The sequence below is a fragment of the Schistocerca gregaria genome, chromosome 5, assembly GCF_023897955.1.
Source record: "Schistocerca gregaria isolate iqSchGreg1 chromosome 5, iqSchGreg1.2, whole genome shotgun sequence".
Classification (NCBI taxonomy): domain Eukaryota; kingdom Metazoa; phylum Arthropoda; class Insecta; order Orthoptera; family Acrididae; genus Schistocerca; species Schistocerca gregaria.
Genome location: NC_064924.1, coordinates 640893692 through 640907085, shown reverse-complemented (window position 1 = coordinate 640907085; position 13394 = coordinate 640893692). Strand labels below are relative to the sequence as shown.

At 42.3% G+C, this 13394-nt stretch overlaps 1 protein-coding gene and 1 pseudogene across 1 annotated transcript in view; one reads left to right on the top strand and one right to left on the bottom strand.

Annotated features, from left to right (window-relative positions):
- LOC126273092 (repulsive guidance molecule B-like) overlaps positions 1–13394 on the bottom strand; it is a 1683331-nt gene that overhangs the window by 749272 nt on the left and 920665 nt on the right. The window lies entirely within an intron of this gene.
- LOC126274567 (5S ribosomal RNA) lies at positions 3757–3874 on the top strand (annotated as a pseudogene).

Here is a 13394-nt window from a genome sequence, read left to right as displayed (position 1 = left end):
TTAGAGTTACTCATAATACTAGAGGGCATATCATTTATATAAATAAGGAACAGGAGTGGCGCAAACACTGATCCCTGGGGCACCCCCCCCCCTCCCCACTTGACAGTACCCCACTCAGACCCCACATCACAGCCGGTATCAACACTGTGAATAATGACCTTTTGCTGCCTGTTGTTAAAATAAGAGGTGAACCAATTGCGAGCTACTCCCCATATTCCGCAATGGTCCAATTTCTGGAGCAATATTTTGTGATCAAATGCCTTAATTAAATCAAAAAATATTCCAAGCGTTCGAAAACTTTTGTTTAACCCATTCAGTACCTCATAGAGAAAAGAGAATATAGCATTTTCAGTTGTTAAACGACTTCTAAAGCCGAACTGTACATTTGATAGCAAATCGTGTGGTATAAAATGATCAATTATCCTTACATACATAGCCTTTTCAGTAACTTTTGCAAACACTGATGGCGTAGAAATAGGTCTAACATTATCCACATTATCCCTTTCTCTCTTTTTATAAAGCAGCTTTACTACTGAGTACTTTAATCGCTCAGGAAACTGACCATTCCTAAAGGAAAAATTACAAATATGGCTATATACAGGGCTAACATGTGCAGCACAGTACTTTAATATTCTACTAGACACTCCATCAAAACCATGAGAGTCCTTAGTCTTCAGTGATGCAATTGTTGACTCAATGTCCCTCTTGTTTGTATCACAGAGGAGTATTTCAGACATCAATCTCGGAAAGGCATTTGCCAAGAAAGTTATATGATTTCCTGTAGAAACCAAATTTCTACTTAATTCACCAGCAATGCTCAGAAAATGATTGTTAAATGCTGCACCTATATCAGATTTATCAGTAACAGAAATATTCTTACTGCGAATTGGCTTTATATCATCGATCTTGATCTGTGACTAGACACTTCCTTCACAACTGACCATATGGCTTTAATTTTATCCTGTGAATTAGCTATTCTATTTGCATACTACGTACTCTTTGCCTTCCTAATAACATTGTTAAGCACCTTACAATACTGTTTGTAATGGGTTACTGTAGCTTGATTGTGATTACTTCTAACATTTTGATATAATTCCCGCTTTGTTCTACAAGTTATCCTTACCGCAGTAGTCAGCCACTGCTAGTACCCTGTTTAGAATGTTCTAATGGAAAGCAACTCTGAAGTAATGAATTATGCTGCACCCTGTGGCAACCGATGGACGGATTTTCGTAAGACGAATGTCTGAAGAACGCCACTTGCCACGCGGAAGTAGAGTGCCAGCAGTTAGGTACGTCTTCACTGGTTATCGGGGCTCATTTAGAAGCGGACTCATCACTGAAGACTATTCTACTCCAGTAAATGGGATTCCAGACAGAATACGTGTCTGGAGGCGCCTCGAACCGCAGTGGAATACCATCCTGTCACCCACCATACGTCCCGACAGCGAGGAGTGATGGTCTCGGGGACCATTTCTTTCTTTAGCAGGACCCCTTTGATTGTCATCTGCGGCAGCCTCACAGCACACCAGTACGTCGACGATACTCTACGCTCCGATCGCTTTCCCCCTTCATGACAAGCCATCGTGGCGTACACATGGACTACTGTAGGTTAGAGGAACTCCTCTCTCGCTACAATGATGAAAGTAGGGCCAGCCACGTTAATCTCAGACGACATTTTTCGGTAATGGACATCAGAAAAAGAAAATGTTTATGTGTTATTAGAAAATTGCAGGAGCATCTATGGTAATATTCCAGAATTGTTCTTGCTTCTTAAAGATAAAAATGACCACTCACTATTAGGAACAGGAAGTTGGTTGAAACTGGACATGAACAGGAAGTTGGTTGAAACTGGACATGAACATTAGCGGAGCACTAAATTTGGATTGGAATATACACTGAAGCGCCAAATAAACTGGTATAGGCAGGCACTACTCAAATACAGAGATACGTGAACAGGCAGAATACTGTGCTGCGTTCGGCAAGGCCTATATAAGACAACAAGTGTCTGGCACAGTTGTTAGATCGGTTACTGCCGCTACAGTGGCAGGTTATCAAGATTTAAGTGAGTCTCAACGTCGTATTATAGTCGGCGCACGAGCTATGGGACACAGCATCTCCGAGGTAGCGATGAAGTGGGGATTAGACCGTAAGACCATTTCACGAGTGTACTATGAATATCAGCAATCCGGTAAAACATCAGATCTCCGACATAGCTGCGGCCGGAAAAAGATCCTGCAAGAACGGGACCAACGACGATTGTAGAGAATCGTTCAATGTGACAGAAGTGCATTTCTTCCGGAAATTGCTCCATATTTCAATGCTGGATCGCCAACAAGTGTCAGCACTCGAACATTTCAACGAAACGTCATCGAAGTGGGCTTTCGGAGCGGAAGGACCGCTCTTTTTACCTTTAATGACTGCACGACACACAGCTTTGGACCTCTCCTGGGCCCGACAACACCGACATTGGGTTGTAGATGACTGGAAACATGTTTCCTGGTCGGACGAGTGTCGTTTCAAATTGTGCTGAGAAAAGATAATAGTTAGTTCGTGCACCGTTATTTGGAATTTGTTTCAGCAGAAATTTCCAGGATGTTCTATGCTAGCAAAAAGCATAATAAAGGAACTGACTGAATAATGACGGCGTACAGGATCGGTTCAAAATGCTTCCAGTATCAGACCCATCACACGTCTGTACACCTGATTTAAAGAGGCAGTTGCAGGAGATAACGAAAAGAAGAGTGAGTCAACAGGTTCATGCGAGTGTGAGAAGCTGCAGACTCGTTTTAAGGGGAGTAAAGTTAAAACCGTACCGGATAAGTGTTGTGCAAGAACTGAAGGAACCTGACCTGCAAAAGAGAGTACATTTCTGTTCATGGCTGTTGATAAATGTTGCCAGTAGTGTCTTGGACCCACTAAGGCTCATGATGAATCAGGAGGCGTGGTTCCACCTTTCTGGGTACATAAATTCCCAGAACAACCCGCACTGGTAGACAGAAAGTCCACACGCGGTCCACCAGGCACCCTTCCACGACGAGAAGATTGGTGTTTAGTGTCCCATTTCCGTCACACGCGTTAAAAAATTCAAATGGCTTTGAGCACTATGGGACTTAGCTTCTGAGGTCATCAGTCCCATAGAACTTAGAACTACTTAAACCTAACTAACCTAAGGACATCACACACATCCATGCCCGAGGCAGCATTCGAACCTGCGACCGTAGCGGTCACGCGGTTCCAGACTGTAGCGCCTAGAACCTCAAGCAAGTCACACGCGTTATGTGGCCCATATTTTTTGAGAGGACAGTGAGCAGTGACATGCATTGGGGATCCTGGAGGAGTTTTATTCAAACTTGAGAGGAGTCTCAGTTACGTTACTTTCATCAGGACGGTGCGACATGCAACACATAAGCTGCAACATTGTCCTGTGTGCATGAGATGTTTACACCAGAGAGGACAAAAGAAATTGGAAATTTGTGGTGAGGTCTATCGGCCCAAACTGCTGAGGTCATCGGTTCCTAGGCTTACGCACTACTTAATCTAACTTAGACTAACTTACGCTAAGGACAACACTCACACCCATGGCCGAGGGAGGTCTCGAACGTCCGACGGGGGGAGCCGCGAGAACCGTGACAAGACGCCTGAGACCTCACGGCCACCCCGCGCGACCCAGAGAGGACAATCAGCAAAGGCTTGTGGTCTCCTCGGTCACCAGACTTGTCCACTTGTGACTTTTACTTGTGGGTACTGGTAAAGGAGGGCAACGGCCTTGCCGCAGGGGATACACCGGTTCCCGTGAGATCACCGAAGTTAAGCGCTGTGGGGCGTGGTCGGCACTTGGATGGTTGACCATCCAGGCCGCCATGCGCTGTTGCCATTTTTGGGGGTGCACTCAGCCTCGTGATGCCAACTGAGGATCTCCTCGACTGAATAGTAGCGGCTTCAGTCAAGAATACCATCATAACGAACGGGAGAGCGGTGTGCTGACCACACGCCCCTCCTATCCGCATTCTGAACTGAGGATGACAGCGGTCGGATGGTCCCGATGGGGAACTGAAGAGGGTATATATGAATTTCCCAAGCGTGCTCACATGTGTGCTGAAATAGGTGGAGTACACCTTCAGTGTCTACTGTGAAAGTGAATAATCATATTCAATACATTACATTTAATTTTATGTCCACCTATTGACTTTACGATTCGGTTGTACGTGCCGCACCCTGTACAATATCCCTTAGACTTATATTTCTATCATTGTCATGAGGAATGGAAAAGACCCACCACGGATCAACAGCCGCGTTAGGAAACAGCTGCATAAGCAAAGAGAGCTACCTCTGCAATTTAAGCGAAGTCAAAGCCTGGTAGACAGACAGAAAGTGAATGAAGCCGATGTGGGCGTGAGGAGAGCTATGAAAAAAGCATTCAATGAATCTGAAGATTACATTTTGTGACTCGATATCATAAAAAATTTGAAAGAAATATAGTGTCAAACGATCTAAGAATCCTAAGATGTTTTGGTGTTATGTGAAGTCAGTAAGCGGATCGAAATCATCTGTTTAATCGCTCAGTGACCATGTTGGCACCGAAGCAGAAACTGAAAGACAGAAGCCAAAAACACTGTATTCGGTCTTACGAAATTGTTTCACACTAGAGGAGCGTAATACTATTCCTCTTTTCAATCATCACGCGAATGCTTAAATAACCGATTGCCAAATGGAAAATCAACTGATATTGCTCGACAGTGAAATGACAGGTTTGGCAAATGATATACCTGTGAGATTATACATAGATTATGTGACAGAACTTGTTCACCTTCTAGGAGCATCTCCGTACGTCACCAAAGAATTAGTGGTCAGAGATGGTAATGTTTAACTGAAACCCGTTACCAAAATGAGTGGTTTTATTACGCTACTTAAGAAGATCGTTGTCGTTCCAACACGACTTATAAAATTATTTGCAGGACGTGGAATTTTTTTGTTTGGAAGGGAGGGGGTGGCGGAGTGTTGTGGGAGGGAGGCGGTATAACTGTCTGTGATCCGTTCAAACGCGACGCAGTCCCTTAAGAAAGCGGTCGCAATGTTCCGAGCTCACTCGAGTGCGCTCACGTCTGGTTCACGGAGTACGTGTTTTATTTCGAAGACTAAAGACGGCTACGTGACGGGACTGGAACAGGCTGGAAATGCGAGAGCTATGAATATTCAAGGGGCAGCAGGCGCTGGCGAATCAAGGAGAGACACGCAAGTACCGGTGGGAACTCGCCGTACCGTTCTTTTTGGCCCACTATGTAGTCAATGACATTCTACTTCACTCTATGTATATATGATAACGAAATTAAATTCTTCCGCCACGTTTTTCTGTTTGTATGTGAACGCTAATCGCCGGAAATACTGTAGGGATTTTGATAGGGTTTTCACTAATAGATGTCGCTAGCATGCTTAAAAACTGCATTATTATTCACATGTTTATAGTGAATTTTCTATATATCACCCTCATTGTTCTTAATTGCTCATTCTCAGTGCAAATAGCACTAGCATATAAATTTTCTTATTTTTTCTTTAGCTGTAGTTTACCGAAGTCCGTAACTGAAAATCTCTTTGTACTGGTAGCAAGTATGGCAGGATTCGTCATTAGAGATGAATAATTCATAGAAAATAATAAAAAAGATTAGGGTTTAGCGTACCGTCGATAAGGTGGTCATTAGCGAGCGATCACAATCTCGGATTGGGCATGGATGGGGAAGGAAGTCCGCAGTGCCCTTTCAAAGGAACCATCCCGACATTTGCCTGGAGCTCTTTAGGGAAAAGCTGGAAATTTGTGGTAAGGTCTTATGGGACCAAGCTGCTGAGCTCATCGGTCCCTAGGCTTCCACACTACTTAAACTAACTTACACTAAGGACAACACATACACCCACGCCCGAGGGAGGACTCGAACCTCCGACGGGGGAGGGGATACCCCGCGCGGCCCTATTTAGGGAAACCATGGTAAATACAAATCAAGGTGGTTGGAAGCGGACATAAATCGACTTGCGTGAAAATTGATGTAAAATTTTCGTTGTTGTTTTTCCAGTAAGGTATAACTGTATAAAACCAGTCGTTGAATACCTGTTTTAGTGTAAATGATAAAAAAAGATTTTTAACCCAAACGACGCACAGCAGGAAATGATTTTACAATTTGAGATGTTAAGAAAAGTGTCCAATAATAGGGGCCATACAACGAAATATAGTCCTCTCTCTCTCTCTCTCTCTCTCTCTCTCTCTCTCTCTCTCTCTATCTTTTTTTAAAGATTTTTTGGTCTCAAAACAAATTAGCTTTATGTATTGAAAAAAAAGTTAATAAAAACAGTTGGTTAAGAAACCTTTCAATCTGTGGTTGGCTGAACCTAATGCATTGCATAAGACTTGTGGACTGAGTTTTTCTATAAGACAGTTCTGTGTGCTTCTTTACAAACTTCTGATAGAAGTCCTTACCTGCCAGTTTCTTTTCTATATTAAATCTATGAGCCAGTTTTAAATTTTTTGCCAAACTGTAAGCCGACTTAGCTTGATGCATTAACTTGGAATTTAAATCTTCCACGTGTGCTACAAGCATTCCTTTGCAATGTTCTTCAAATGTTCATTACAAAAGCCCCATCTGAGGCGTCATAGCTGTCTGCTGGTTCCCTACAATGATTTTGATCTTCTTTGTGCTCCAGTTCTAGGGACTTTAAAGCGGTTAGCAGCAGCGCTTTCAATCATTAAGCCTTAAAAAAATAAGTTTTCCTTACTGCAGTCTCGGACCACTCCCGTCGAGTGCATCACAAGTTCCCATCTAAGCGCCATATGAGGGTGCGTCCAGCATCATCGAACACGATCGTCTTGGTGGTCCAGGTGTTACGGTGTCGGGAGGCTTAATGCTGCGTGGGAGTGCTGACCTCCAAATATTTGAACACGGTAAACCAAGTGCAAGGGTGTTGCACTTCCTGTGGCTAAGTACTTTGACCATAAACTACATGTTTCTGTATGAGCAACATCTTTACACCTGCTACGTCTAAGTTCTTTGACCATAGCCCACATGTTTGCATGTAAACACAGTGTATTTCACGAGTGCACATCGTAATAGTGAAATATGCAGCTAAACTTCATAAAACTGAACTATGGACGTGAAAATGATAATAACAGAGCAACTTAGTGGAAAAACTGACACCACGGCGTAACCATAATAATAGTACTTCATCTTTATGTAAGTACAGATATATTTTCGACAAATGCTGCCTTGCCACTTACAATTGTCTTAGTTGTATCTGTTTAGTCACCAGCAAATAACTTTTTTGTATTTATACAGTGATCTCCAGCAACATAAACATGTACATTAATGTATAAACACCTGAGGATGGGCGCAAGCCCGAAACCGGTCGTGTGACAAATAAATAACCTTTTTGTTGTGTTGGCAGAAGAGCCAACACCGTGTTACTAGAGGAGGCCGAAATGCACGCGTTTTAGCTCACGCAGGCTGGCGTGAGGAGGGAAGAACTATACTGACGTGAGGTCTGGAACATGACAAGGAATTAGAATTCAGAAAGCGGACGTAACTAGTTGGATACTTAAGTTTAATCCATTAATGATGAACGTCTCTCTTGACGGTACTTAATTCACAATATCAATGTCAATAGTAACTGAGTATGGCGTCTTGCTAGGTCGTAGCAAATGACGTAGCTCAAGGCCATGCTAAACTGTCGTCTCTGCAAATAAGAGAGTCTGTAGTCAGTGAACCGTCGCTAGCAAAGTCGGCTGTACAACTGGGGCGACTGCTAGGGAGTCTCTCTAGACTAGACCTGCCGTGTTGCGGCGCTCGGTCTGCAGTCACTGATAGTGGCGACACGCGGGTCCGACGTATACTACCGGACCGCGGCCGATTTAAAGGCTACCACCTAGCAAGTGTGGTGTCTGGCGGTGACACCACACTTTTATTGTGACTGATAGCGGAAATTTTTCTACACTCTATAAAAAATTACGATTAACGATTTATCAGACACAATCAGCTGTACCATAAGACTGCACGGTGAAACAGCTGTTGTCTTCAGAAGAGTAACCGTCATTGCGCGATAGCGAGGAACTGTAGAATGGCCTGGGTAAAATTTGCAGTTGCTATAATGAATGGCATTTATCTTTAAATATGTTCATACGAAAGATAATGCCTATAAAAAGGGGAAGAACTCGATAGTAGCAGATTAGAGTTGAACATCTTGAAGACGTCGCCTTGTGCCAGTATTTTGGGGTAACATTAAGAAGCGATATGAAATGGGGAGACCACGAGTAACTGTTGATAGGGAAGGAGGATGGAAGACTTATGTTTGTTCGAAAGGTTCACGAAATAGTATTGAAAACGCCAATGCGACCAATGCTATAGCACTGCTCCACTATGAAATAGCCGTGACTGATAACATCAATGAATCCAGAGGTCGCCTCTGGGATCGCGACGTGACAGTGTAACAGAAATTCTCGACGAACTTAAACGGCAATCTTTGCAAAAAAGACGATGGAATTGTGCTCAGCCGAAAGCCTATCACCCAGGAGAGGCAATTTTGATTCTAAGAAGATTTTGGAACATTGCTACCACCACTGCGTGTATCGCGCAGTTATAATGAGAATAAAGTAATAGAGGTTACGGCACAGAGGCGTACAGACAATCATTTCTCCCTCGTATAATACGTGAACGCAGAGGGAGGGAGGGAGGGAGAGAGAGAGAAAGAAAGAGAGAGAGAGAGAGAGAGAGAGAGAGAGAGAGAGAGAGAGAGAGAGAGAGAGAGAGAACCTAAGAAAATATGGATAGACATTAAGTTTTACAGTGCTCCTTTCTTTACTAAAGTCGATCTGTGTGCTCTTGTGCATTTACCCCCACAATATGTTCGTATTAAGAAGCCATTTCAAGATGTGTTGTTCTGTCCAGGAACAGCTTCCAGAGGAGTATAAACAGGACAGTAACTGTTGTGGAGCTATCAAGTAAAAACCTGTAGCACTTGGAAAATTAACTACACAAAGATGAAATAAATCACGGGCTGGTATATTTTAAGGTGTAGTTGGACCTACAAATCATGCACTAGTTTCACGTGGGTTCTGAGCCAGAAACAGAAAGAATGAGAAATTGCTTAATTAAAGCTGGACCGGAATCCAGAACCGGCTATTCTGGGAGTAACGGATGCAGGCTGAGTCATGATGTTCTGGGATGTGTTCGATACCTCAGCATCGTCACTGGATAACGACACATGTCGTGTGGTGTAAATGTTTCTATGACTGGCCTGTTTTCGGCATAAATACTTAACATAATTGAAAAAATGTAACTGATCCGAAATCGATAGTGTAAATAGACAACTTACTTTAGAGCAGGTGTCGCCCCCAGGCAATTACAATTGAAACACACAGTGAAGTTGTCGTCGTCGCTGTTTTCACCAGTCTAATGACTGGTTTTATGTACCTCTCTACACTAGTCAGTTCGTTCCAACTAAATCGGAGAATGAATTATGTTTTGCAAGCCTCAGTCCAGTCGTACACCTTGCGAAAAGTGGGGTAGAATACTTTTTTTTAACTTGTTCACATGGTGGGAAATATTGGAACACCGAGCCTTGCCTACAAAATTTACGCTGGCTAAACTTCCGTAGCAGTTTTTTCAAAAAATCTCTTATTTTTGATTTTAGCATTTTGGCATCTATTTTCTTTTACCTACAAACTTGGTTAGCACAACTTTTTTCTGCACCCAACACCAAGGACGCTCGATTAGTTAAAGAAATAACGATTTTTCGAAGTTTGTGCAAAATGACAAAATATCTAGTTTTGGAGCACTTTTATTTCCATTCCTGTTTATACAGTCGAAATATACTATGTTGTTGTTGGGTCGCGCTGGATTAGCCGAGCGCTCAGGCCGCTGCAGTCATGAACTGTGCGGTTGATCCCGACGAAGGTTCGAGCCCTCCCTCGGGTATGGGCGTGTGTTTGTCCTTAGGATAATTTAGGTTAAGTAGTGTGTAAGCTTAGGGACTAACGACCGTAGCATTTAAGTCCCATAAGATTTCACACACATTTGAACATTTCTTGTTGTCGTTGTTGTGGCCTTCAGCAAGAAGACTGGTTAGATGCAGCTGTCCATGCAACTCTATCCTGTGCAAGCTTCCTCATCTCCGATGCTGCTTCTGAATCTATTTGCTGTATTCATCTCTTGGTCTCCCTCTACGCTTTTTATCCCTCATATTTTCCTCCACTGCAAAGTGGAATAATGAACTGTTCTGCAATCGTTAATATTTTTTCACGTGTAGCGCCTGGTTTCTTGAACGTGCAAAGTCCTGAGTTTAGGTATTCTTGTTTCTTAATAACGTTGCAAAACTACATTTTCTTTTGACCGAAAAATGCGAATGTTGTATCATATACACTAACGGCGTGAATGAACAGAATATATTCACTGTCAGGCTAATGGGATGCAATGCAAAACCACTTGTCCTCTGTACTACCTCTTTCTGACTTAAAATAAATACATAAAATCGTTTCCAATGCCGTGTTGCCGGCCGGAGTGGCCGTGCGGTTCTAGGATCTACAGTCTGGAACCGAGCGACCGCTACGGTCGCAGGTTCGAATCCTGCCTCGGACATGGATGTGTGTGATGTCCTTAGGTTAGTTAGGTTTAAGTAGATCTAAGTTCTAGGCGACTGAAGACCTCAGAAGTTAAGTCGCATAGTGCTCGGAACCATTTGAACCACTTGATGGCGTGTTCTAAACCATTCATGAATACAAGGAGATCATCATCTTTTCCCACTTTGACAATGCTTCTAAAATCGTCGGTTGTTGAAATGGCAGATGTTACAATTATATAGTCAGAATCTTCTTGCACTGGGTCAACTTGAAAGTTACACTCTCGAAATTCCTTTTTAAAAAGTGTGATCAGGCGAACCTTGTTTCGTTTGTTACTAGTTACTGAGTGCAAATATCAGCGGTGCTATATGTGGTGGCCATGTCGCAAAGTGTGATGTTTAATTCCAATGGATAACATAACATATAATATACCTCTACTATGTAAACAGACACTGAAATAGAAATGCTGAAAAATTTCGGATTTTGCCATTTTTTAAGAAAGTTTGTAAAATCTTTATTTTTTGACGAGATATAGCACACTCGGTATCGGATGCAGAAAAAAGTTAGTAAGATCATATTTGTAGAGAATTTTGTGCTCTTTTAAAAAAGGAACGAGATGTAAAAGAGTTAGGAACACAAGAAACTGAGATTTTTTGAAAAGTTTAGGAAACATAAATTTTGTGGAGAAAACTTGGTTTTCCAATCTTTCAAACCATATGAACAAGTTAAAAAGAATCTTCTAACCCACTTTGTGCAAGGTGTAGACTTTTCTTCCTACAGTTTGACTGCATTACGCAACTGTGGCTCCATACGTTTATTTGAACCTGCTTATTGTATTCAAGCTTTGGTCTCTTCTATTATTTTTACCTCGCACACTTTCCTCTATTGTCAAATCGCCAGTATGTGCCCTGTAAACTTACCACTTCTTTTGGTCAAGTTGGACCGCAAAGTTACTTTCTTCACAAATTCATTCAATGGCACTCCATTGGTTTCCCTGCCTACCAGGTTGATCTCTCGCGTTATTCCGTAGTATCAAATTTCAAAAGTTATTATTCTGTTGGTGGCTACGTATTGATTTCACTTATATGTAAGGCTTAACTCCGAACAAATACTGTGAGAAACGAGATCCTAACATTTAAATTTAAATTAAATGGTAACTTATTGCTCGTTTCAAAAGGGCTTTTCTTGTTGTTGTCAATGTACGTTTTATGTCCTCTTTACTTCTACCGTCGACAGTTATATTTGTGCCAAAACAGCACTTTCAGCGTTGGATTTCCCAGTCTGATACTCGCATCATCACCGATTTAAATTAGCTACGCCGTTACCCTTGCGCTACATTTGTTGATGTCCACCTAATAAATTGTAAGGTGTCAGGCAAATCCAACACCTTACATGAAAACCCTGACATGATAAGTAAATCCAGTAGTATGTCACATAGCTCGGATTAAATCGTGACATTAAATTAACCAAAGTAATACGAGTAACGAGTGAGCAAATGGAATACCACAGACTAACACAAGAATGCCTAAATGCATGTCGTACCTTCCCACCGTGAGGCAGACGCAGTTCCGAGGGGAGAAACGAGGACAGAAGCCGAGAGCAGAACCGTGTTAAGCTAGATAAGGGAGGGGCTGGGCACCCACGCCGCGAGCCTACCTGTACGACTATACAACCCGCACGTTTTAGCGTGAGGCTTTTTCGCGTCTCAGGTACGTCAAGGATCACCCTCAGCCCATGTTAAAAGCTAGAGCCCTCCAGAAAAGCAGTATAGATCTTACGAAAACACAAAAAGGGCCACTACCACCCGCAAGTTTTAGCGTGAGACTTTTTCGCGTGTCTGTTACATTAGGACAATCCTCCAGCCCATGTTAAAAGATAGAGCCCTCCAGAAGAACAGTATAGATCTTACGATAACGCTAAAAGGACCACACCAGCTGCAGGTTTTAGCGTGAGACTTTTTAGCGTCTCTGTTACGTTGCAAACGTTAAAAACATTGCCCCACCACGAGAAGTATAACGTTTCTCATTGGATAGACAGAATTTTTGTAGGCGGAGCTTAAGGTTAACATTGTGACCCTGACTGGTCAGATGAAAACATAGCCATATAGTTTTTTAAACTAACTTCGGTAAATTGTAGTAAGGAGAAGTGAGAAGAGAGTTGGTTCCGAGACGGCGAGCTGGATGGCTGCTGCGCCGGCCGCTGCCGCCCTGACGCTGCCTAAACACCGACAAGGTAATGAACGCACGCGATGCCGCATTTTTGAGCGCATAAGGCTTCACTCAGAACTGCAGAAGTCTCATCTGTTACATCCCGTTTTTGCGTAATACTAGTGTCGATCGATAATTAAAACTCATGGTGTTCACATTTGCCACTTGAAGAACAGATCTGAAACGCGATGATTTTTCTTTTATATAGTTATTGAGAAGCCACATCAGCCACTGTAATTTACGACAAGTTAGATAAGTTATTAAAGATAATTGAGGGTCACTGTAGACCATTTTGATAGTTTTCTCTTTTGTGAAACTTAAATTAAACCTAGATTATAGATGTGATATGGCATAGGTCATCCTTCGATCGATTGTAGAACTTGGAAACCCATTCAGGGAATATTCGTTCACATTTTTGTTGAACGCAGTTGGTTTTTACCATCCTGTATATAAACATTTCCTTTTATCAATAGTGCAATTTATAAAGGTTTTTTTTATGAGTAGAATAAAATTTCCAATGGTAAACTTAACTGCTTTTTCGACGTTATTTTAGCAGCTAACTAAAAATAGGAAAGCCTTGAACCCTTTCCACTATA